Source organism: Peromyscus leucopus, chromosome 15 (genome assembly GCF_004664715.2).
Source record: "Peromyscus leucopus breed LL Stock chromosome 15, UCI_PerLeu_2.1, whole genome shotgun sequence".
NCBI lineage: Eukaryota > Metazoa > Chordata > Mammalia > Rodentia > Cricetidae > Peromyscus > Peromyscus leucopus.
This window is the reverse complement of record NC_051076.1, coordinates 32740450-32764595: the sequence shown is the minus strand read 5'-3', so window position 1 is coordinate 32764595 and position 24146 is coordinate 32740450.

Below are 24146 nucleotides of genomic sequence, written 5' to 3'. Positions count from 1 at the left end.
GAAGCAGGCGAAGAATGAAGCCTTCCTTCTTCCATGTCCTTATACAGGCTTCCAGCAGAAGGTGCGGCCCAGATTAAAGGTGTGTCATCAGCCTCAAGATCAGGAGCAAAGGCGTGTTGTCTTCCTGCCTCAAGACTGGGACCACAAGTGTGTGCCCCATTTCTGGATTGTAGCTCATTCCAGATAAAGTCAAGTTGACAACCAAGAATAGTCATCACAGAGCAGTCTAGACTACAGGGTGAGACCCTGTTTCAGAAAAAGAAGCCAGTCTCCCGGTGTCCGAGACAGAAATCAAACCAAACAAAAAGAAGGCTGAAGTAGTCCTGGGTGCGGAAGAAGTGTCTGGGATTAGGGTGTGTGGCGAGAAAGGTGCTGAGGACCCATTCTTGGGACATCCAACAGCAGATGGAGGGCAGAATCAGCAGAGGAGATGGGAAAGGCCTGCAGAAAGGCTTGAGGAAAGCCCAAGGCAAGGTGGTCCACAAAGCAATAGAATACAGTACTTTCTTCCTTTAAGTTACTTTCTAAAAGCCTTCGTGTTTCTATTCTGTTCTTCATAAAACCAACCAGAGGGATCTCACATTTGAAAGGCTCAACCAAGCACAGCTTATTCAGGGTGTGACAATCTTCTGACCGCTCCCCTCCAATAAGTCAGTGTTAGGCTATCCACAGCAACAGGCTTTTCTCTTCCCCCACATTCCCATCAGCCTTGACACACCTGTGAGTATTGTGTGCAGCCCGGGTAAGGCAAGTCTTCCAGCATGTTCAGGCTGAGAGTGTGCTCTGGACCTCAGGTGTATTATGATCAACCCACGTCAGTCTATTAAACGGGTAACAGAATTTATTAAGATATAAATTGAGGAAATACACTCACGAATACAGAATGGAATAAACAGCGGAAGTTGTCCTCTGATCTGACCAGGAGTGAATCCACCTTGCAGGCAGGAGCAGGGAGAAAGGGCATTGTGACCCTTCTCCAACTCCTTATAAGGGGTCACATACAACGGCAGGAAGCACCGCCTCCTTTGGGCCGTAAAGCCCAAGTTCATGAGGGGAGCAAATACCACCACACAGGTGGATGACCTTCCTTCCAATGAGAGAGGTCCCAGTGCTCTGAAAGCATCGGATGACCAAAGTGACACCACTGTCCACTTAGCATCTCTGGAACAGCAGGGAGGCAGTGAGAGTTTCTGCAGAGGGACACCTGGATTCTTAATTTGGGCTGCTTACTCTCCCTGCCTCACTTAGCAATCAAAATCCGAGAAGCAAGCCGCCTTCAGTTCCTTTAGCTGCCAGAGAGAAGCTGGGCTCTCGGGCTGATGGGCAATCACTTCAGAGGGCTCTAGAAGGAGCAGCAGCAGCAGCTGTCTTAGAGCAGGGCCTTTGTGGCGAGGATTCTGAGTATCTCATCTTGCTGAGCATCTAGGAAGCGGCTCCGGACGCCCTCGTGAAACACTAACAAGCAATTTTCTGGAGAAACCAGACTCAGCACACCCCAGCTTGTCAGGCCCACCCCGACCCCATCTCTTGCACATGCGCACTCGCTTCATGCTGCCAAAGGTGGGGCGGGGGCGGGGGGCTTGGGGGGGGGAGGAGGGATGGCCGCCAGGAGACAGAAGAAACTGGAAACTTTACAAAGCAGAGAGAAAAAACCAGACCCATTCCAATCTTCTAATAATGCCATTTTCTTTTCAAACTGTAGATAAACTGAGGCTCAGAATATTGAAGTGACTTCTCAGGAGCCACGAAGGGGTTATGACAGGTCTAACTAAGTTCTGGGGTTCACTACTGAACCCTTCTTTCTGGGGGTGGTGGTGGGGGAGCAGAAGCCTTAAATGTCTGTTGCTTACATATACTTTTCATATCACAAGCCTTAGCTTTCCCTTAGTACGGAACAATTGACATCATTTATCAGCTCATAGCAGCCTTCCTGCCCCTCCCCAGCACGCGACTTTCATCTCCGTTCTCCCACTTTTCTCTGAGTGGCTTTCATTGTCTCGTTTTCACGGTCACACTGAAAACATCCTGTAGTCCCTTTGAACCCATTCCATGACCCTGCAGAGTTCTGTGACTTGGCCCAGGAACAGTCAAACGGAAACAATGCCACCAAACACGGCTTGTGCAGCGTTGGTCAGGCTGGACTGGGGGTCCAGCTGAGGGCCAGGGTCGCAGCTACAAGACTTCACTCTCAAAGGCTGACCCTGTAGAAACAGCTCAGGAACACCCGAAAACTAGATGCCATGAGCCATGGAGTGGCAAGATCTCTGGAATTTTCCCCCTTTATTGATAAGGAGAAAAAATGAGGCTGAATGAAACCAGGACTATTACGGCATCTTTTGACTCTCTCATGCCGATTGTCCAGTAATGGATAACTAACCCTACTAAAGAAAACAGAAACAGAGGGGATGGAATGTGAGTATATTCTTTTAGGATTTATGTTTCAGCTCATATTAGAAGTATTGCTCCTTGAGAAAAGACAGTACATTTATTGTTGTATTTCTAGTGTCCCCAACAGTGCTTGGACATCATAGGCGCACAGTAATTATGACATGAATGAATTAATGAATGAAATGAACCTGAATACCCAAGATATCTAACCTCTGCTGTTACTGTCTTGAGATAGGATCTCACTATGTAGCTCAGCCTGGCCTTGAACTTTTGATTCTCTTGTAAATTTGTCTGCCAGTGTTGAGAGGACATGCATACACCATCATGCCTCAGTTCCAGTATTTCTTGTCTTATAATTTAAAACTATAATAAATGAAAACTACTTTAGCTCTTGTGTGTGCTTTAGAGTCCTGTGATACTCCATGATTCCCTATAACTCTCTCAACCCAATTTTAATAGGTCCTGAGGTCTTTTTGACATATCCTATACTTGCTATAATTTGAGCCTGTCTTAATTTATACAAAAATAATTTGAAGCATAAAGAAAAGCCTCATATGAGATGTGAACTGACAATTCACAAGGAAAATGTGAAAATTAGCCTTACTCCTGGGAAATAACACTAACATTCATTTATCTTACTGCAAAAGGAATTTAAATTGAACCATTTCTCACCAATGAGGCTAGAAAAACTACAAAATCTGACCACATACTTACTGGTGCTGCTATGATACAAGAAGAACTTGCCCCCGATTATTGGCAGAAATAAAAAATACACAATTTAGAGAAGTTTTTGCAAAATTTAGAGATATTCTATAAGCATTTACCATCTGATCCAGAAATCACACCAGATGTTTGTCGTTAAGGGATCTAGATTCAGAGACATATCTGAGAAAATAAGGTCAAGACAAATGCACAAAGTACTATTGTGGCATTATGTGTAGCAGCAAAGGACTAACAAAGCCTGAGTCAACAGAATCCGACTTCCAAAAGCAGTAGCCTAAAAGAGTCAGCCAGTTACCCAAATGACAAGTTATTTTAACAATGAAATGAAGTCTAGAGTACAGTGACAGAATTCAAAAACTGGCTGCTCTCCCAGTTACAGTTCACGCAACAAAGTCAAGTCAGCAGTAGAAAATGACAAACAGAAGGGAACCCAAGAGCCAGATCCACATTTCCAGATATCCTCTCCGAGCACGGTCACTGGATTTTCCAGACAATGATGGGTGGCAACATGCATGAAGAATTGTTACCACAGAAGGTTTGGTGTCAGCTTTTTCTTTTGTTTCTTATTGGTCACATAGGCATGACCTTGGCTCTATAGGTCAACCAACACCGTGTACTCTAGACTCCTACCATAGATCCTATTGTTAGCATAGACTACCAGAATGGTCCAAGATTCCACATAAAGGACTTTCTTCCTGGTAAGGACATTCTAAGACTTAGAGGTATCTCCAAAGAGTTGGTCAAGGGTCAGAATTTTCTTTGAAATGTGCAGGGTTTGGAAACCCAGGCCATTTGGATTATCCCTTTACTACAAACTGACCTAGAAGCAATGTGGTTCACTAGTATGCATTCATATACTTTTTAAAAAATGTATATTTATGATCATACAAAAAATAACCATAGCAATTCATTGGAGTCTTTTGAAAGGATGCTACAACAACCCACATGATTAACTTAAAAACTGGTAAATTAAGTGTTCATCCTCTTTTTCCTAAATGACTAAAGAAATGAGATGATGATGTAGGGTGGAGGCAGAGGGACTTCTCTTTGTAAAAGTACCTTAGCTTGGAAAAAGAAAGAAAATGGAAAATACAGGCTATTAGTTTTTTTGAAGTACTACTACAGTAATGCCTGTGGCCAAGGATCACCATTCTTTAGGAAGAGAAGCAACAGAACATTCACCTCATTACATACACAAATGCCACATGATGAAACAAGGTTGAAAAAAAAATATGATCCAGCATTTGGGTATAACTCTCAGTTTATGGGCACCACAGTGAATAATTATGTTAAATGATCCATGAAGGCAGTCAGCAAAATCAATATTATGCTGAACTACAAGACCTTGTTTTTCAACTAAAACCTTAAATTTAGATAGTAAATTGGCAACCTACAGACTAAAAAAGACATCAACGAATTAGTGTCTGACATTTAGTTATGTCCCAATTTGGACTACCAAGTTATAAAACAAAAAGCAAGACAACTAAGTATAAAGTACATTATACGATAACTTGTCATGTGCTGCTTAAGCTTATTACAAGTGGGCTGTGGGTGGAGGAGGCCCTCCCTTGTTTCCTCCAAAACCCTCTGTCTTGGGACAGCCTGTCCCCTAACTCTAACAAACAACAGAAAATAGCAAGTAGTTAAGGACATTAAAACATTATGTGAGCTGGGCTGATGTATTGTGTCCTCCAATATACTGTGTCCCCTAATAAAATTTATCTGAGGATCAGAGGAAAAGGCCAGCCACTATAGTAAACACAGAAGTCAGCCAATGGTAGCACACCTTTAATCTCAGTACTGGGAAGCACTTACGCCTTTAATCCAAGGAAGAGATGTCTGGGCAGAGAAAGGTATATAAGACATAAGGAAACAGGAAATCACTCTTGAGGCTGAGAATTTCGTAGAGGTAAGAACGTGACTGGCTTGTTATGCTTCTCTGATCTTTCAGCTTTCACTCCAATATCTGGCTCTGTTTTTTTTTTTTTTTTTTTTTTTAATAAGACCATTTAGCAATTCATGTTACAAAACTCTTTGAGTTTAAGGCCAACCTGGTCTACATAGTGGGCTATAGATCAGCCAAGGCTACACAGTGAGACCCCGTCTCAAAAATACAAAACAAAAAATAAAATAAAAAACCCAAGGTGCTTAGCAGAGTGTATCCTGCTTGCAATGGAGTGCACGGAGAGATGTGCTATGGATAATGAAGATGAGTATATGAATAAGACTGTGGACAGGGGAAGTGGGGTGATGACAGGTTCGCTGAGAGGAGTCACCAGGATTGGAGAAGATCGTCTCCATGGAGACTGAGGCCACCACAGTAGAGGTAGCATTAAAGAGAGCAACTGTGAGCTGAGTCACAGTCTGAATGAGTGGGAAAGATGGGCGGCAACAGGGACAGCTTGTTTTAAGGGCAAAAGTTAATGGAGGGGAGGATTATTCATGAGTTAAGGAGAGGAGCCGTTGGAATGAACTGAGACCTTCTTTGGAACAGAGTTTACACTCCTTTTCTATTTTTATGTGAGGTTTTCAAATGTGGCAAAAATATCAGATGCCTGAGAGAAACAAGGCTAATAGGATAGAGGTGATATTTTAATGAAGCAAAAGGCAGTTAGTAGTAGCCTGGGTTGGCCATGTTGATCCCTGTCAGCTTCACATAGTCGTACTGTGATACAGCCCTGTGATGGCATTGGTCTCTAGCCACCATGCAACATCCCCATGCCTATCTAGTCTACCCTTCATGTAGGCATTAAAAAGAACGAGAGTATGAATGTCATGGAGCGAGGTCCCAGGTCCATCATGCAAAACCAGCCGAACTGGCTCAAAGCAGTATAACATGGTATGGGCAGAGATGGGGCTGAGCACACACTCCTTCAGATATGGCACTTCCACACACTGGCTATTCTCAGCTGAGGGAGATGTGGAAAGCAGCAGAAATTGGAAGGCTTCTCTGATCTTCCCCAAAAGAGGTCATGACACTATCCTGTGAGAACTGAGTTCTTGTTTCCTGGAGGAAAGGAACATCCTCATCTCCAAAGCCTGAAAGACCGGAGGACTCTGAGTAACAGTTCTTGCTAAGTTCCCCAGGTCACCACCACTTGATCGTACCCAGTTCGTCATGTCACAGTCCCTGGAACTGTTCATTCCTCGCCAAGCTAAAACAACACAGCACATGCCATTGTTCCTTTGGAAGTTTCCCAAACTATGCAGAATTTACCATTTGTAAACTTCTCACCTGTTAATCTGTTTATTGTCCCAGGACCTTAGCCCTGAATTCCAAGGGCATTAGGAAATGCTCTTCTGTGTTTGAAAGGGGAAATCAAATGTATGACTGTGCATAATGGCAGATACACAAGAAGCTGAGCACCCTGACTGCCTGGGGTAAAGAACCACATATATAGGACAATGGTGACAATGGCCTAGGGATCGGGTAGCTTTTGAATCCCAACTACACTACGTGCAGTGTGTACTCCAAACAGCAGCGACGGGGATGCTACAGGGAGAGAGAGGGAAAGAAGAGTCCTCTGCAGCCTTTGCTTCTCAGACAGGCAACGTGTGAGGCACGTGACTATGTCAGTTTCTCCTGAGACAAGTGACAGGTGGATCAGTGGTCAGGAACATTCTGCCAATTCACCCGGAGAGCCGAGGTAGGATCACAAGCTCATATGAGTCACTGAGCGAGACCTACTAAAAAAATCAAACCAGGCCTGTTGGGAATGAACAAAATTAAAGAAGAGGTGTATTTCAAATGTATATCTAAAGCTATAAGCTGCTTGAGACTCACTTTTCAAGTGCTGGCCTTCTGCAGGTCAATAAACAGCCAGCACTGATCTTTCCGTAGTGAAGACCCAGAAAGTGCTTATAACTAACTGCAAGGCTCAAGATGAACCCATGGTAGGGTTTTACATTAATCACAATGCTAAAGGGTAAACCGAGAACAGCAAATACAACTAGCTATTCCTTCCTTGCCTCCAGCTAAAAAACTAAAAGGTAAATTGATGGCAATAAATACAGTTGTTATTCCTAACTTAAACACTTCTTGAATTTTAGACCACACAAAGTAACACTTGGCTGACCACAAGCTTAAACCAAGGAATATCAAGATTAAATGTCTGCTCTGTTTTGGTCTAAGGGGTGGAGTACTGCTTTCATGCTCAGGGCACACACCACCCAGGGGTGTGTGACCTCATCCATAGACTAAAAAGAGCAAAGGTCTAGGTGCCCGGGGCTTTCCTTCCCATCATGGCCCATTCGTTCTCCCGGGTGTCATCGTTTTATTTCAACTCTCTTAAGACTGTGTAGATGTAACCAACCGTCTTATTAAATAAGAAACACAGAACCAATGCAAAGAAGAAAGCCAAGAGGTCAGAGCTAAGAGCTAAAACCTTACCCTTCCTCCTGCGGTGGTCCTACCTCTCTGAACCAGAGCTAATTCCTGTGTGTCTGTCTTTTTATAGTGTTTCTGTTCTGCCTTCTCATTGGTTGTAAACCCAACCACATGACTGCCTCATCACGACCTGTCTGTATAGACCTCCAGGTTCTCTATTGATTGGTATTGAGATTAAAGGCAGGTGTCTCCAATACTGGCTGTATCCCTGAACACACAGAGACTTACCTAGCTCTGCCTACCAAGTGCTGGGATTACAAGTGTAAGCCACCACTGGCCTGCTTTCCTATGGCTTGCTAATAGCTCTGACCCCCAGGCAACTCTATTTATTAACATACAAATAACATTTGAATATAAATAAAGTATCACCATAACTGTGCCTTTCTACATCTTCCTCTTCTGTTTCCTTCCCCTGACACTCGGGGCCCTGTCCCCACCTCCCTAACCCTAATGGACCCTTCAGTCCCTTTCTGAGCCTGTTATTTTGTTGTTGTTGTTTTCCAGAGCTGAGGACCAGACCCAGGGCCCAGCGTTTGCTAGGCAAGCACTCTACCACTGAGCTAAATCCCCAGCCCCTGAGCCTGTATTTGAACTCTATCAATGAGAGCAGGAATCAGCAAAGGGGACTCTACTCCTCCCCCCCCCCGCCCCCACCCCCGTGACCGTTGTTGTGATACTAAATTTAGAGACAAAATAAACTACTTTACTACAGGGCGAGACGTGTTCCATGACACTGGCCAGGCAGAGATGAACTGTGTTCTGGCTAGGCTTGAGGGTGAATGTGTAGGTGCCATCTCAGTGGAACCAGACCGAGCACTCTCATCTCCAAGTTAGGTATGTACAGCAGTGCTTTGGTTTCTGACAAGGCTTTTGGTTAAAAGCAGTACTCAGAAAATTTGAAGAATTCAAAAATGGCATTGATTGCACCTGGTAGAAGTCAAGGGTCTAATGTTACTAGTTAAAGGCTTTTAAAGTGCTCATCGGTCTCCTTTATGACCAGCTCCATCATTAAAGCAGTTGTGACTAACAGCATGGGTGCTGGCAGGAGAGAGAAAATGCGTATTATTTTTAGCAACTTCTAGTACAAATGGTAGATGCTCCTTGGACTCTGCTGGCAGATTTGCCTTCCAGCTCCCCGGAAGCCCAATTTATTTAAATTGTCACCCCTGTCAATTTAAATGGTGAAATGGACATTTTAGTATCGTCTAGCAGTGATGTGGTGGGTGAATAAAATCCCAAGGTGGCATACAACTTGGGCCAAACTCAAAGTTTCAGGGTATTTTTTTTCCAAAAATTATTAAGTAAGGACAAAGTTCCAGCTCAGCAACCGAGGACACCTCATTTCCTGAGAAAGCACACGAAGTGCTCCCCTACATCTGCTTCTTAAGGCTCCGGTAACTCATTAACTGTAGCCTTTAGCATGTCAAGTAGGAGAAACTGTGTTTAGGAAAGCATAATTTCCACCGGTTGTGGTGAGCATGCCTATAATTGTAATTCTCATATTCTCTCCAGTTAGAAAACTTTAACTGAATGCAATTTCTTAACTCTATATAGCTATATATAGATAGCAGTAGTTTCTTTGGTAGGGAACTCTTGAGATATTATGTATTTTAAAAATCCTCATAGCCTGAGAATTAGAAGGTGTCATTTTCTTTTAAAGGTTGTAATTTTTTTTTTTTTTTTGCATACAAAGTCCCTAAACAAAGTGGGACTGTTCTCGAATAGCATGGAGAAGTGATATCAGGCTTTTCCTGCCTGCACTCATCCTGCAGGCATCCTGCATGCACTCATCCTGCAGACACTCATCCTGCAGGCACTCACCCTGCCTGCACTATTCCTGCCTGCACTCATCCTGCCTGCACTCATCCTGCAGGCACTCATCCTGCAGGCAATCATCCTGCCTGCACTAATCCTGCAGGCACTCATCCTGCAGACACTCATCCTGCAGGCACTCACCCTGCCTGCACTCATCCTGCCTGCACTCATCCTGCCTGTACTCATCCTGCAGACACTCATCCTGCCTGCACTCATCCTGCATGCACTCATCCTGCAGACACTCATCCTGCAGGCACTCATCCTACCTGCACTCATCCTGCCTGCACTCATCCTGCATGCACTCATCCTCCTGCACTCATCCTGCCTGCACTCATCCTGCATGCACTCATCCTCCTGCACTCATCCTGCATGCACTCATCCTGCATGCACTCATCCTGCATGCACTCATCCTGCAGGCACTCATCCTGCCTGCACTCATCCTGCCTGTACTCATCCTGCAGGCACTCATCCTGCAGACACTCATCCTGCATGCACTCATCCTGCCTGCACTCATCCTGCATGCACTCATCCTGCAGGCACTCATCCTGCAGGCACTCAACCTGCCTGCACTCATACTGCATGCACTCATCCTGCATGCACTCATCCTGCAGGCACTCATCCTGCATGCACTCATCCTGCAGGCACTCATCCTGCAGGCACTCAACCTGCCTGCACTCATACTGCATGCACTCATCCTGCATGCACTCATCCTGCCTGCACTCATCCTGCATGCACTCATCCTCCTGCACTCATCCTGCATGCACTCATCCTGCATGCACTCATCCTGCAGGCACTCATCCTGCAGACACTCATTCTGCATGTACTCATCCTGCATGCACTCATCCTACATGCACTCATTGATTGCTCCTGACAATCACCTGAATAGTCACATTGTTCTGTTCCATAAGTGGGTGGGGACTTTTGATTCTCTTTCGGTTGTTAATTTGTCTCTCTTCAGTAATTCAGAATCTTTTTTTTTTGTGTGTGGTCTGATTGTTCTTTATTTTATATCTAGAATCCACTTATGAGTGAGTACATACCATGACTGTCTTTCTGGGTTTGGGTTACCTCACTCAGGATGATTTTTTCTAGTTCCATCCATTTGCCTGCAAATTTCATGCTTTCATTGTTTTTCTCTGCTGAGTAGTACTCCATTGTGTATATGTACCACATTTTTTCCATCCATTCTTCCGTTGATGGGCATCTAGGTTGTTTCCAGGTTCTGGCTATTACAAATAGTGCTGCTATGAACATAGCTGAGCATGTATCTTTATGGTATGAATCAGCATTCCTTGGGTATATGCCCAAGAGTGGGATGGCTGGGTCTTGAGGTAGTTCGACTCCTAATTTTCTGAGAAACCACCATACTGATTTCCACAGTGGTTGTACAAGTTTGCATTCCCACCAACAGTGGAGGAGTGTTCCCTTTGCTCCACATCCTCTCCAGCATTGGCTGTCATTGGTGTTTTTGATCATAGCCATTCTGACAGGTGTAAGGTGGTATCTCAGAGTCGTTTTGATTTGCATTTCTCTGATGATTAAGGATGTTGAGCATTTCTTTAAATGTCTTTCAGCCATTTGTAGTTCTTGTTTTGTGAATTCTTTGTTTAGCTCTTTAGTCCATTTTTTAATTGGACTGTCCAGTATTTTGATGTCCAGTTTCTTGAGTTCTTTATATACTGTGGAGATCAATCCTCTGTCAGATGTGGGGTTGGTGAAGATCTTTTCCCATTCTGTTGGCTGTCTTTTTGTCTTATTGACTGTGTCTTTTGCCCTGCAAAAGCTTCTCAATTTCGAGAGGTCCCATTTATTAATTGTTGTGCTCAGGGTCTGTGCTGTTGGTGTTTTATTTAGGAAATGTCTCCGGTGCCAATGCGTTCAAGAGTGCTTCCTACTTTCTTTTCTATTAAGTTTAGTGTAACTGGATTTATGTTCAGGTCTTTGATCCACTTGGACTTGAGTTTTGTGCATGGTGACAGATATGGATCTATTTGTAATCTTTTACATATTGACATCCAGTTATGCCAGCACCATTTGTTGAAGATACTTTCTTTTTTCCATTGTATAGTTTTGGCTCCTTTGTCAAAAACCAGGTGTTCATATATGCATGGATTAATGTCAGGGTCTTCAATTCGATTCTATTGGTCCGTATGTCGGTTTTTATACCAGTACCAAGCTGTTTTTATTACTATAGCTCTATAGTAGAGCTTGAGGTCAGGGATGGTGATGCCTCCAAAGGTTGCTTTATCATATAGGATTCTTTTAGCTATCTTGGGTCTTTTGTTTTTCCATATGAAGTTGAGTATTTTTCTTTCCAAGTCTGTGAAGAATTGCGTTGGGATTTTGATGGGGATTGCATTGAATCTGTAGATTGCTTTTGGTAAGATTGCCATTTTTACTATGTTAATCCTACCTATCCATGAGCAAGGGAGATCCTTCCATTTTCTGATATCTTCTTCAATTTCTTTCTTTAGAAATTTAAAGTTCTTATCAAAAAGGTCCTTCACTTGTTTAGTTACTGTTATCCCAAGGTATTTTATATTATTTGTGGCTATTGTAATGGGTGATGTTTCTCTGACTTCTTTCTTAGCGCTTTTATCATTTCTGTATAGGAGGGCTATTGATTTTTTTGAGTTGATCTTGTATCCTGCCACTTTACTGAAGGAGTTTATCAGCTGTAGGAGTTCCCTGGTAGAGTTTTTGGGATCACTTATGTATACTATCATATCATCTGCAAATAGTGAAAGTTTGACTTCTTCCTTGCCAATTTGTATCCCTTTGATCTCCTTTTGTTGTCTTATTGCCCTAGCTAGAACTTCTAGTACTATATTGAATAAATATGGGGAGAGTGGACAGCCTTGTCTTGTTCCTGCAGTAATTCAAAATCTTAATATCATCATACATTTTCTAACACATCAATGAAGATCTGGTGAGCTGAGCCCCTCCATTCACTGTATTTCTTCCCTATGGGGGCTCTTCTAGCTTTTCTTCACCTTTAGTCTTCGTGGAATTGATGTATGTCTCATGAGAATAAAACTGGCATTTCGATTGGCATTGCACTAAATTAATCAGCTAAGGGAAAACTAAAACCTTTATAATAGTATGTCTATTATAAATATGAGAATTTCCAATTATGTCCTTATATTTTTCCATTAAAATTTTACTATTTTCTGCATGACCAGATTTAGTATTAGGTAGCTCACAGATTTTCTATTACAAATGCTGCAGGGTTTTTGTAATGTTTCCTAAATGTTTAGAAGGAAATATATTTGAATTTTGGTGCTGATCTTACAGTTGATTGCATCTTGTTTTACAGACACATAAATTCTTTTGACTATTTATGTAGACAATTGTATGCGTACAATATAATCTTACTCGATATTTTCTAAATGCGGTGGGATTGTTTTTTATTCATTTTATGTCTGTGTGTGTTCTTGAGTGTCTATATGTGTGTCACGTGCATGAGGTGCCCACGGAGGTCAAAAGAGGGTGTTGGATCCTCTGGAGCTAGAGTTACAGGTTGTTGTGAGCTATTGATGTAGGGAATTGCACGCAAGTCTTCTGGAAGAGAAGCAAGTTCTTTTAATTGCTGAGTCATCTCTCCAACTAAACACTCTTTTCATTTTCTTTCTTGTCATATTTTACTCAGTGCAAACTTCAGTACAATGTTGAGAAGCAGCACTAAAAGGTTTACTAATCTCGTTCTTGATTTTAAAGGAAATGCTTTTAATGTTTCCCTGTCATGAATAATACTTGCCAGGGCTGAGGAATGACTCAGTAGATAAAGCATATGCTATGTAAGCATGAAGACCCATGTTTGGAACCCTAGCACCCACACAGAAGTTGGGTGTGGTGTCTCACCTGTAACCCCACCCCTGGGAGCAGGGGATGGTGTACCAGGCTTACTACCTTTCTTACTTCTATATATCTTACTTAAACTGCTTCCCTATGGCTGACTGGTGGCTGCCCGTCTTCTGGCCCTGGGCACCTCCGCTGTTCCCCTCTCTTCTCTCATTCCTTCTTCAAGCCCAGATTTCTCCTCCTATTTATTTTCTCTGCCTGCCAGCCATGCCTATCTTTTCTCTGCCTAGCTATTGACCATTCAGTTCTTTATTAGACCAATCAGGTGCCTTAGGTAGGCAAGGTGAAATAGTAACACATCTTTATATAATTCAAAAAAAATTATGTAAAGCAAAACAAATGTAATATACCTCTATGCAGTTAAAGTAATATTCATGGTATAAACAAATGTAACACATCTTTACATAGTTAAAATAATATTCCACAACAGGATGGAGGCTGGATTATCCTGGGTTCTTGCTGGCCAGGTGACCAGCCAGTCTAGCTGAAATTTCACTGGAATCTGTTTTAACATCCTTTACATCTCCCATTTTACTAATCTGTGTTTTCTCTTTTTTTCCTTTCATTAGTTTGGATAGGAGTTCATCAGTATGTTTTAAAATAACCTTTTGTTTGATTCCATTTATGACTTATTCTCTATTTCTTAAATTTCTGCTCTGATCTTTCTCACCAGCTTCTGCTTTTGGGTTTGGATTGTCCTTATTTTTCTAAGATCTTCAGGTGCATCATTAGGTTATTGGAGATTTGAATTTTTTTTAAAGTCAGTAGCAATAAACTTTCCATTTAGAACTGCTTAGCTACATCCCAAAGGTTCTGATAAATTGTACTATCATTTTCATTTGATTATATGACCCTTTAAATTTCCTCTGGTGTCACCAATGACTGCCAGTTCAACAGTGTACTGTCCAGTCTCCCAGATATTTGTAGCCTCTGTGGTCTATACTGAGAATTTTTCATTTATTTTTAGTTTATTCCATCAAGGTATGGTAAGATACAAAGAATGAGTTTCTTTTGTGCTTATTATGGCTTTGTTGACCAACAATGTGATTCACTAGAGAAAGTTCATGGGTTGCTGAGAAGAATATGTGTTCTGTATCCTGTGAACAGAATATTCCACAGGTATCTATGAAGTCTACTGATCCCTGGTGTAGTTTTTCTCTGAATTGTCTTTGCTGACTTAGTTTGGATGACCTATATGTCAAGATGAGATATACTGGCCACTATTACCAGAACAGAACCATCTGCCTGCCCATGTCATTTGGTGTTTTATGAAATTAGGACCCCTAACATTTAGTGCATATACATTTACAATTGTCCAATCTTTATGATGAATTTCACTGTTATTAATATGAAGCGTCCTTGTTTCTGTTTAAAAATCGACTTATTTTGGGATATCTATGTCAGACTGTTTCCAGCTTCCATTTGATAGGCTGACTTTTGTCCTTTGACTCCATGGGCATCTTTGACCATGAGGTACATTTCTTGTAGACAACAGATAGTTGAATTCTTAAAATCCAGACATCCAGTTAGCATCTTTTAAATAGTGGATTGAAGCAATTTACATTTCTGGATATTATTGAGCGTTTTCTAATTTGTATGTTCTGCATTTCTTTTGTTGGGTAGATTTATTGGTTTACTCTGTAGGACATGTTGTATTCCTCTCATGTAATATATCTTTTACTGTGCCCTCATGGTTGAGACTGCCATTGTTCCTCCTTTGTGTAGAGTATTACTTTGAACATCTTCTGTGGCACTGGCTTGGTTGTTATGAATTGTCTTAGTTTGCGCTTGTGTTAAAATGTTAATTTTTTTTTCAATTTTAGAAGACAGTTTTTCTGGATAAAAATTGTGATTAGGCAGTTTACTTTTAGAGACTGATACACATCATGCCATGATTTCATGGCTGCAGATGAAAGACCCAACATTCTCAAGTCTTTGTCTTTGTGAGTTGACATCTTCCTCTTACACTTTTTATAAGGTTTCTCTCTGTGTTTTTCACATCTTTGATATATCACGGAAATGTTCTTTTCTGGTCTATTTAGGGTTTTAAATGCCTCTTTCATTTTGTTCATGTTGTTTTTTAGATTTGGGGAATTTCCTGCTATAATTTCAGTGAACAGACTGTCTGTCCAAATGCTTAGATTTTATCTTCTTCTATCTCATGGATCCTTATGTTTGGTCCTTTGGCTTCATCTTGGTGTTCTTGAAGTTTGCGTTACACTCTTTTTTCTTTATATATTCCAGTGTACATTCCCTTGTCTTTGTCCTCTATTCCTAATAGACTTTCTTCTGCTTGTTCTTGTCTTCTTCGTGATTTCTGCTGTGTTTATAGTTGAATGATTAATTTCTACTCTATTTGTTCCCCCCCCAACCTCATTTTCCTCACTAGTTTGTTCTCCACACTGCTGACCTCCCCCCCACCCCCGACGTTGTTAACTTTTTATCTAGGTGCCAAATTAATTGTCTTACTCCACTCACACACTTGAGTCCAGCAGGTAGTCCTTGATCCTTTAAACAGCAGGAACCTAATATAATTTTTCTGGTATCTTCTTATTAATGATCTTTGCCTTCCCAGTGCTGAAGAATGTCACAGTGGCTTGCTTTTCATTTTTTGTTTCCATTTTATGCCTCTGTTCAGAGGAATGGTGTACTAGATTACTTTCTGTTGCTGTGGGAAACACCAGGAGCACCTTGAGAGTGAAGGCTCATTACAGCTTACAGTACATTATGAAAGGAAGCCAGGGCAAGAACTCCTGGCAGGAACCTAGTGAAGGAGAAATCACAGAGGATTACTGCTTACTGGCTTTCTCAGCCTGCTTTCTCATGCAGCTCCGGACAGCCTGCACAGTGGTGGCACCACCCACAGTGGGCTGGCCTCTCCCACATCAATCATAGATCAAGAAAAGGACCCACAGACTAGCCTACAGGCCAAGCTGATGAAGGCATTTTCTCTTGAGTGGCCTTTTTCAAGATGACTAGTTTCGTCAAGTTGATGGACCGCCACAAATGTGGAGTTCCCCCCCACTTTGCAGCTCTTTTTTTTTTTTTTTTTTTTTGTGAGTCTTCCTGGTGGGTTGTCTTTTCTTGAGGTCCTGTGTACTATTGTTATTTAAAAGACCCTGACTTTGCAGCTGTTTTTCTTTTCCTACCCAGATCCTGAACTTTTCATCAAGCCACAGTTCTTGAGAATGTTTGTGTCTACAGGTGAGACTGTGACAAGTTCAGCACTTTTCATGCTCCTGTGTTGTTGATCACCTAAGCAGTGCCAGGGTGGTGCCTCCCATACAATCTTTAGGTTCCTGTGCCATACGTCTACGATAGTCTTTATAGCTAGCATTGTATCTCTTCTCATGGAGTGTCTAGCATCTAGTTATGTCTCTCTAGCCTTCTCAATACTTTTAATTATAGTTTTCTAGAATCTTCATCTTTAGTAAAATAAAACCAGAGAGTACATTTCTTTGGTATAGTTTCCTCTATGACATTTGTCCTTCAGGGTTTTTCTATCAGCACTTCCTTGATTTCCAATTTTTAAAAATAGGATGGACCATATTGTTTTTATTCCCTGTTATTTTAAGGGAGGGAAGGGGAGGTAGACAGTGCTCTAACATGTGTCAGGGACAAGGACAGAATCTCTAGTTAGTGGAAAAATACAGACCCCCAATAAGACAGGGAACTAGATCAGCTTACAGTCAGGTTACCTAGCAACAGGACATTGAGTCAGAGCCCTTGACCCTCTCACCCTGTAAACATCCTATACAAACATCCTGTTAACTTGCCCCACCTTATGCAGATGACAGCTTCCTGCTCCCCCCACCCCACCCTGCGGAACTATATAAACCTTTCTGGAAGAAAAATAAAGTGGCACCTTGATCAGAATCTAGACTTGGTGTGTTTTCCTTTGTATCTCCTGTCCCTACATTCCCTCCTTAGGGTGGTCGAGAACCCGTTGAAACCCTGCAGTCGGGGTGGTCGAGAACCCGTTGAAGCCCTGCAGTAGGGGCAAACATGAATCATAGTTCCTAACTTTTCATGACCAAAGCAAATTACTTAGCATGGCATACCACATTCTTTTTTACCTTTCTTCAAAATGATCCCTACATCCTATACCAGCTTAGACCTCCATCCACCGGACTCTATCCACTGGAAACCAATGCCATATCTATTCCCCCAGCCTAGAACAGCCCACACTATGCTCTGGACCAATCTGGTGAGTCCTCACCTCACTCTTAACCCCAACACATACTCAGATGGAGCTTGGATACCATACCTAGTGATCCAGTGCAATGCGAGGAGGCCCATGTACACCAATCCAACCTCCAAACTTAGGCCAGGATATACAGCCCAGCCGTCTGTATCCATATCAGCCACATAACCAGCAAGTAAGTCCATATGCCCAGATCTCACAGCAAAAACAAACAATATGAAAGGCCAGAGAGTGTATCTCTCCCCACTCCAAATCTGCCAGACCTATGTTTTCTAATGAGAATTACCTATTGAACCCCAGGACACAAATCTTTTTTCTTTTTTTTTTTTTTTTTTGGTTTTTCGAGACAGGGTTTCTCTGTGTAGCTTTGTGCCTTTCCTGGGACTCACTTGGTAGCCCAGGCTGGCCTCGAACTCACAGAGATCCGCCTGGCTCTGCCTCCCGAGTGCTGGGATTAAAGGCGTGTGCTTCCACCGCCCGGCTACAGGACACAAATCTTAAAAGAACAATCATAAACTTCATCAAAGAATTCAAGGAATTTTTAAGAAAGCACAAAGAAACAGCTCAATGAGAATAAACATATGGGTGATGGCTAAGAAAACACAACCATAAGGTTGATTGAAATGATTAAGGCAATCCAGAATTTGAAAATAAAATTCAATAAAGGGATAGAAATACTGACAAGAACTCAAGCCAAAATGAAGTTGGAATTGAAAACTTAATAACCCAATTAGAATATTCAGGGAAAGCCTCACAGGTAGAATGGATTAAAGAAAAGATAGAGTATCAGGTCTCAGAAATAAAATAGAGGAATTAGACCATTCAGCAAAGAATATTAAAATATTCTAAAAATTCTAAAGGAAATGGGCAATTTTCTAAATTCATCCAAACCACTAAAATTAAACCAAGATCAACAACTTAAACAGTCTCATAACAAACAAGCATATCAAAACAGTAACATAAAATCTTTTAGCCAAAGAAAGGCTCAGGCCCAAATGGAGTCAGCAGAATTCTGCCAGACTTTCAAAGATTCTCTCCAATTGATACTTAAATTACTCCAAAAAAAGAAAGAAAGAAAGAAAAAAGAAACAGAAGGAACTCTTCCAAACCTCTTCCATGAAGCCAGTACCACTCTAATACCAAAACCCAGTAAGTAACAACAATAAAACCCCAAAACTACAGTCCAACTGGCCTGCTGAATATAGATACAAAAATCCCAATACAGGAATATATAAAAAGATCTGCCATGATCAAGTTGTCTTTATCTCAGAGATGCAATGATGGTTCAACATAAGTTAATAAATGTAGTGTGTCATATAAATGGGCTTTAGGGCAAAAATCACATGATCATCAATAGCTGCAGGGAAAGCCTTTGACAAAATCCAATATGATTTTATAATAAAAAATCCTAGAGAGAATAAGACTAGAGAGAACATACCTCAGCACAATAAAGGTCAGATGTGACAAAACCACAGCTAACATTATCCTAAATGGAGGGAAACTCAAAGCAATCCTATTAAAATCACAAATGAGACAATGGTGTCCACTATCCCCACCCTTTTTCAATATAGTGCTTGAAGCACTAACTAGAGCAATAAGGTAAGAAAAGAAAACTAAAGGGCTACAAGTAAGAAAATGAGAAGTAAAATAATCCCTCTTTTCAGATGTATGATATTATACACAAGAGATCTCAAAAATTCCACCAGACTTCTGAAAACAACAATTTCAGCAGAGTGGCAGGACACAAAATCAATTTACAAAGCTAGCAGACTTTCTATATACTAACAACCAACACTCCAAGAAAAAGATCATGGACACATGTCCATTTACAACAGCTTCTAAGAAATAAAACATCTAAAAATAAACCTAACTCGGGAGGTGAAAAACCTCTATAATCTGAAGAAAGAGAAACACACTAGAAAATCTAAAGACTGGATTGGTAGAATTAATATGAAAATGATCATTCTACCAAAAGCAATTACAGATTCACTGCAATACAAATCAAATCCCCACAGCAAAAATAAGCTGAAAACTCCTATGAAACCACAAAAAACCTGATAGCCAAAGCAACTCTGAGCAAAAATAAAACACTGGAGAGATTACTATTCCAGACCTCAAGATGTAGTACAGTGCCAGACAAATATAAACAGTATCGAATCCATACAAAATTACATGTAGACCAATGGAACAAAATAGAAGACCCAAACATGAAGAACCACAGTCATTTAAGATTTGGAAAACATGCCAAAAACATACAGAGGAAAGACAACATCTTCAACATATGGTACTGGGAAAACTGGATGCTCACATGCAGAAGAATGAAAATAGATCAGTATCTATAACCCTGAACAAAAATTAACTTCCACTGTATCAAAGACCTAAATATGAAACCTGAAACTGCTAGAAGAAAACCTAGGCAGTACCCTATAGGATATAGGTGTAAGAAGGGATTTTCTGAATAGAACTCCATTTGCTCAGGAATCAAAACCACTAATTTAAAAATTGGCTGTGGATTTGAACAGAGGGTTTTCAAAAGAAATAAATATGTCTAAGAAGTATCTTTAAACATGGTCATTATTCTCAGTATTGGAAAAATGCAAATTAAGACAACTTCAAAACTTCATCTCACCCCAGTCAGAATGACTTAGATCAAGAAAGCCAACAACAAATGCTGATGGGAATGAGGGCAAGCAGAGCCTTCATTCATCATCAGGATATTGCAAACTGCTGCAGCCACTCTGGAAATCACTATGGAGACTTCTCAAAAAGCTAAAACTATCATATGATACAGTCATACCACTCCTTAGCATGTGCCCAAAGGACTCTATAGCCTACTCCAAAATACTTGCTTTGCTATGTTCATGGCCAGCATGGCACACTATCCCTAAAGGTGCAAAAGTAGCACATACATCTTTGCAGTAACAAAGAGCTATCTAATTGGATTTAAGACCCCCTTAGGAGGGAAATCATGTCTGTAGTGCAAAAAAGCATGTCTGTACTTGTCTGTGGGAGTCTGCCAGAGTTCAGCTCTGACCTGTCCCCACCTATCAAAGGGTTCTTAGGTGGAGGAGAAAGGAATGAGAAAATAAATATTAGGTAGAAAGATAGAGACGATAAAGACAGAACACAAGATAGCTTTGGGAGGGCCTTGGTGTAGCAGGGTCCTGTGCTGTTGTTCCCTTTGGGGGAGGGGACCAAGTAGGAATAGAGTCAATGACACAGACTCTGGGAGAATGTTGAAACAACAAGCTCAGTTTATTCAGGAAGAGGCAAGCCTTATATACCCTCCATACCACCCTGGGGGAAGGTCTTATGAATATGCATCTGCTAGTGTGACATGGCTGCCTCTCATTGGTCCAGGTCATCTCCAGATCACGTCTCAGCTGCTGTTGCTAAGGCCCTTAGGCAGACCCAGGTTGGCTCTCGGAAAGTATCTTTTTGGGCCTCCTGGCACTCAAGCCTGTTAGGGATGAGTCATCCCATACCCTGGGTCAATACCCAGTCACCCAGAGCTTTATTCAAAAGGACTTTTTATAATATGCCAAGGGGAGAGGCAAAAGACCTCCCCCTTGCAAGATCAAAGCACACCACACAGACAAGTGCAGACCCTTCCAAACACTTGGTAAACACACCCCTGGCCAAATCATCCCATTATGCAGCCTTTCTGGGTAAGGCAAGCTCAGATTCTGACCTTGAGTAAGGTCTCACTAGAAAGCTCTGTGGACCACCACACTTGTCTAAACTACCTGTGGCTAGTGAGGTCATGAATATTAGAGGAAAATGTATTACTGCCACTTTACTAGACTAGTATAACTTCTCAGTGTATTCTAAATACTTATCCTTATATTCACAAAGAAATGTAGACATCATTCCTTATCAAAGAAGCTTCCTTTTGAAGTAGGAGACCATTATGAAGGTCATGACTAGTCAATGCATGCAGAGGACAAATGAACAAAAGGTGCCCATCCTAATGAATATATCTACAATACAATCCCTGTGACCAAGGTTTGGGAACATCATGGAAGAGGGTTCAGAAAGATTTTAAGAACCAGAGGAGCAGGAAGTTTGCTGGGAGATTATTCCTTATGGCTATGACAAGAAAGCTACACCCATTAAATTCCACCAACATGTCTGCCTAAACAAGGCCTGAATAATTCCAACACCAGTTGATAGCCTAACATAGATGGGATAAATCTCACAGGGCTCTATCTCTAGATGGGGAGCTAAAAGCAATTAACACCTGCTAAGAGAGGGAGAACTAGTCTTGGTGACGAGTTCCAATTGGTTAGCCAATACTGAGTGGTTAGCCCTAGAAACATACACGCAGGCATCACTGAAAGTACCCAGCAGGTTGTATTTGTTTATTCATTTATATGTAGTACATATGACAACAATGGTAAAGAGGAGGCCCTGAATTTAGGGGAGGGAGTATGGACATGAGAAGAATAAAAGGAAGGAAGAATGATATATTTTGTATGCTTTTTTTTTTTTTGGTTTTTTCGAGACAGGGTTTCTCTGTGTAGCTTTGCGCCTTTCCTGGAACTCACTTGGTAGCCCAGGCTGGCCTCGAACTCACAGAGATCCGCCTGGCTCTGCCTCCCAAGTGCTGGGATTAAAGGCGTGCGCCACCACCGCCCGGCCAAGAATGATATATTTTGATTAAATAAAAAAGACGAAGTAATCCTGGTTTCAATCACACACACACACACACACACACACACACACACACACACACACACACAAAGTAATTGTTTCAAATATACCAGTTCATTTCAAACACCTATACTTTAACAAATACTATTTACATTTCTTTCCCTACTTTGTCTTAGTTTTTTTTTCCCACACTCTTTATGCCTGCAATCTCTTTTTAAGTTTCAGACTTCCCTTTATGTTGTTATTTTCCTCAAAAGATGAATCATCCCTTTGCCTACAGCACCTTTTTTTGGGGAAAAAGTTCACGCACTATAAAATATGCCTTTTAGTAGTATGTACCACTAAGTGCACAATTTAGTGTTTTGTTTTGTTTTGTTTTTTAATACAAGGCCTTAAAAACCATCACTATTAATGAAGAATGTTTCTATCATAATCAAAAGAAATCTGTATCTAGTGACCCATTACATTTAGAACCCAGGTAACCACTAATCTACTATCTTTACAAAAGTCTTTTCTGGGGGGCTGGAGAGATGTCTCAGTGGTTAAGAGCACTGACTGCTCTTCCAAAAGTCCTGAGTTCAATTCCCAGCAACCACAAGGTGGCTCACAATCACCTGTAATGAGATCTGGTGCCCTCTTCTGGCCAGCAGGGACACATGCAGGCAGAATACTGTATACATAATAAATAAATCTATTTAAAAAAAAAGTCTTTTCTGGAATTCTCTGTGTAAGTTGAATCATACAACACATGGCTTTTATGTTGCAGTGTACATCAGCATTATATTCAATATATATATACATATATACAGATTGCATTGTATGAATACGCATTTTATCTGAGTTGATGGACATCTGCTTTCTATTTTGCTGAGTAATATAGACACATATTCAAGTGTCTATGGGGAATTGATGGTTGATCCTCTTAATTAGCCACAAGAATGGACTTGTTGAATTATATGGTAGTTGTGTAAGCTTTTAAGAAACTGTCAAATAGGTTTCCACGGCAGCTGCATTACCAACAATGTATATGAGTCATGATTTTTCCTACACTGTTTCCCCTTTTTTGGGTAACAACCATCTTCTAAGTGTTTTTGTTTATCTTTGTAGTTTTCACTTGCATTTGCTAATAGCTAATGGTGCTGAATGTCTTTTCATGTGCTTTGGCCATTTGCAATTTTTTTCTGAAGAAAAGTCTAACCCTGGCTTCCTTTTAATTTCTTTTTATTGCTGAGTTTTGAGAGTTCTGCACATATTCTGAATGTTACTCTTATCAGATAAATGATTTGTGAGTATTTTCTCATATTCTATGGGTTTTCAGTCTTTTAATGCACAAATGAGGATTTTCTTTGGATTTAACTGGGATGAATTGCCATTCACCAGTATTTTCCTTTGTCGTGTTTTTGGTGTCCATTAAGGCTGTTGCCTCATCTCAGGGCATGAATACTTACAATTACATTTCTTTTAAGTATTGCATAGCTTTAGCATTTACATTTATGTCTTTGATCCATTTTGTATTGTTTGTATAAGATGTGAGGAGGGGTCTTGACTTAGTGCATTTATGATGTTAACACAATACCCAGGACCCAGTGGTTTAAAAACAGAAATGTATTTCTCATGGCTCTGGAGGCTGTGAAGCACAGTTTAGGATGCCAGAAGGACGGATACTTCTTTGTAAGGGATGCTGTCTTCTGGAATGGCTGTAGTGATTTCAAATGATGAAACGGACAGAAGGGTACAGAGACCTGCCGGTTCAAACTGTCAGAGAAGAGTGCTAGTCAGTCCCCCATTGAGGAAGGCAGAGAGCCCTGTTGACTGGATTGCCTTCCCTTACCCATAACTCTCTGTAACTACTAGGATTAAGTTTTAGAATGAATTTGAAGGAGACATCAAGAGTTTTCCTTTTTATGTCCATGTCCGGCTGTCCTAGAACTGTTTGTTGAAGAGACAATTTTTTTTTTTCCTACTCGGTGATTTGGACGTTCTTGTGAAAAACCACTCCAAAGATGCATTTCTAGATTCCCTCTGGTGTGTGTCCATCTCCTTTCATGCTGAAGAGCATTTTTACTAATTCATACAACTGTTTATTACCTCCACAGTGAACTCTTCAACATCAGG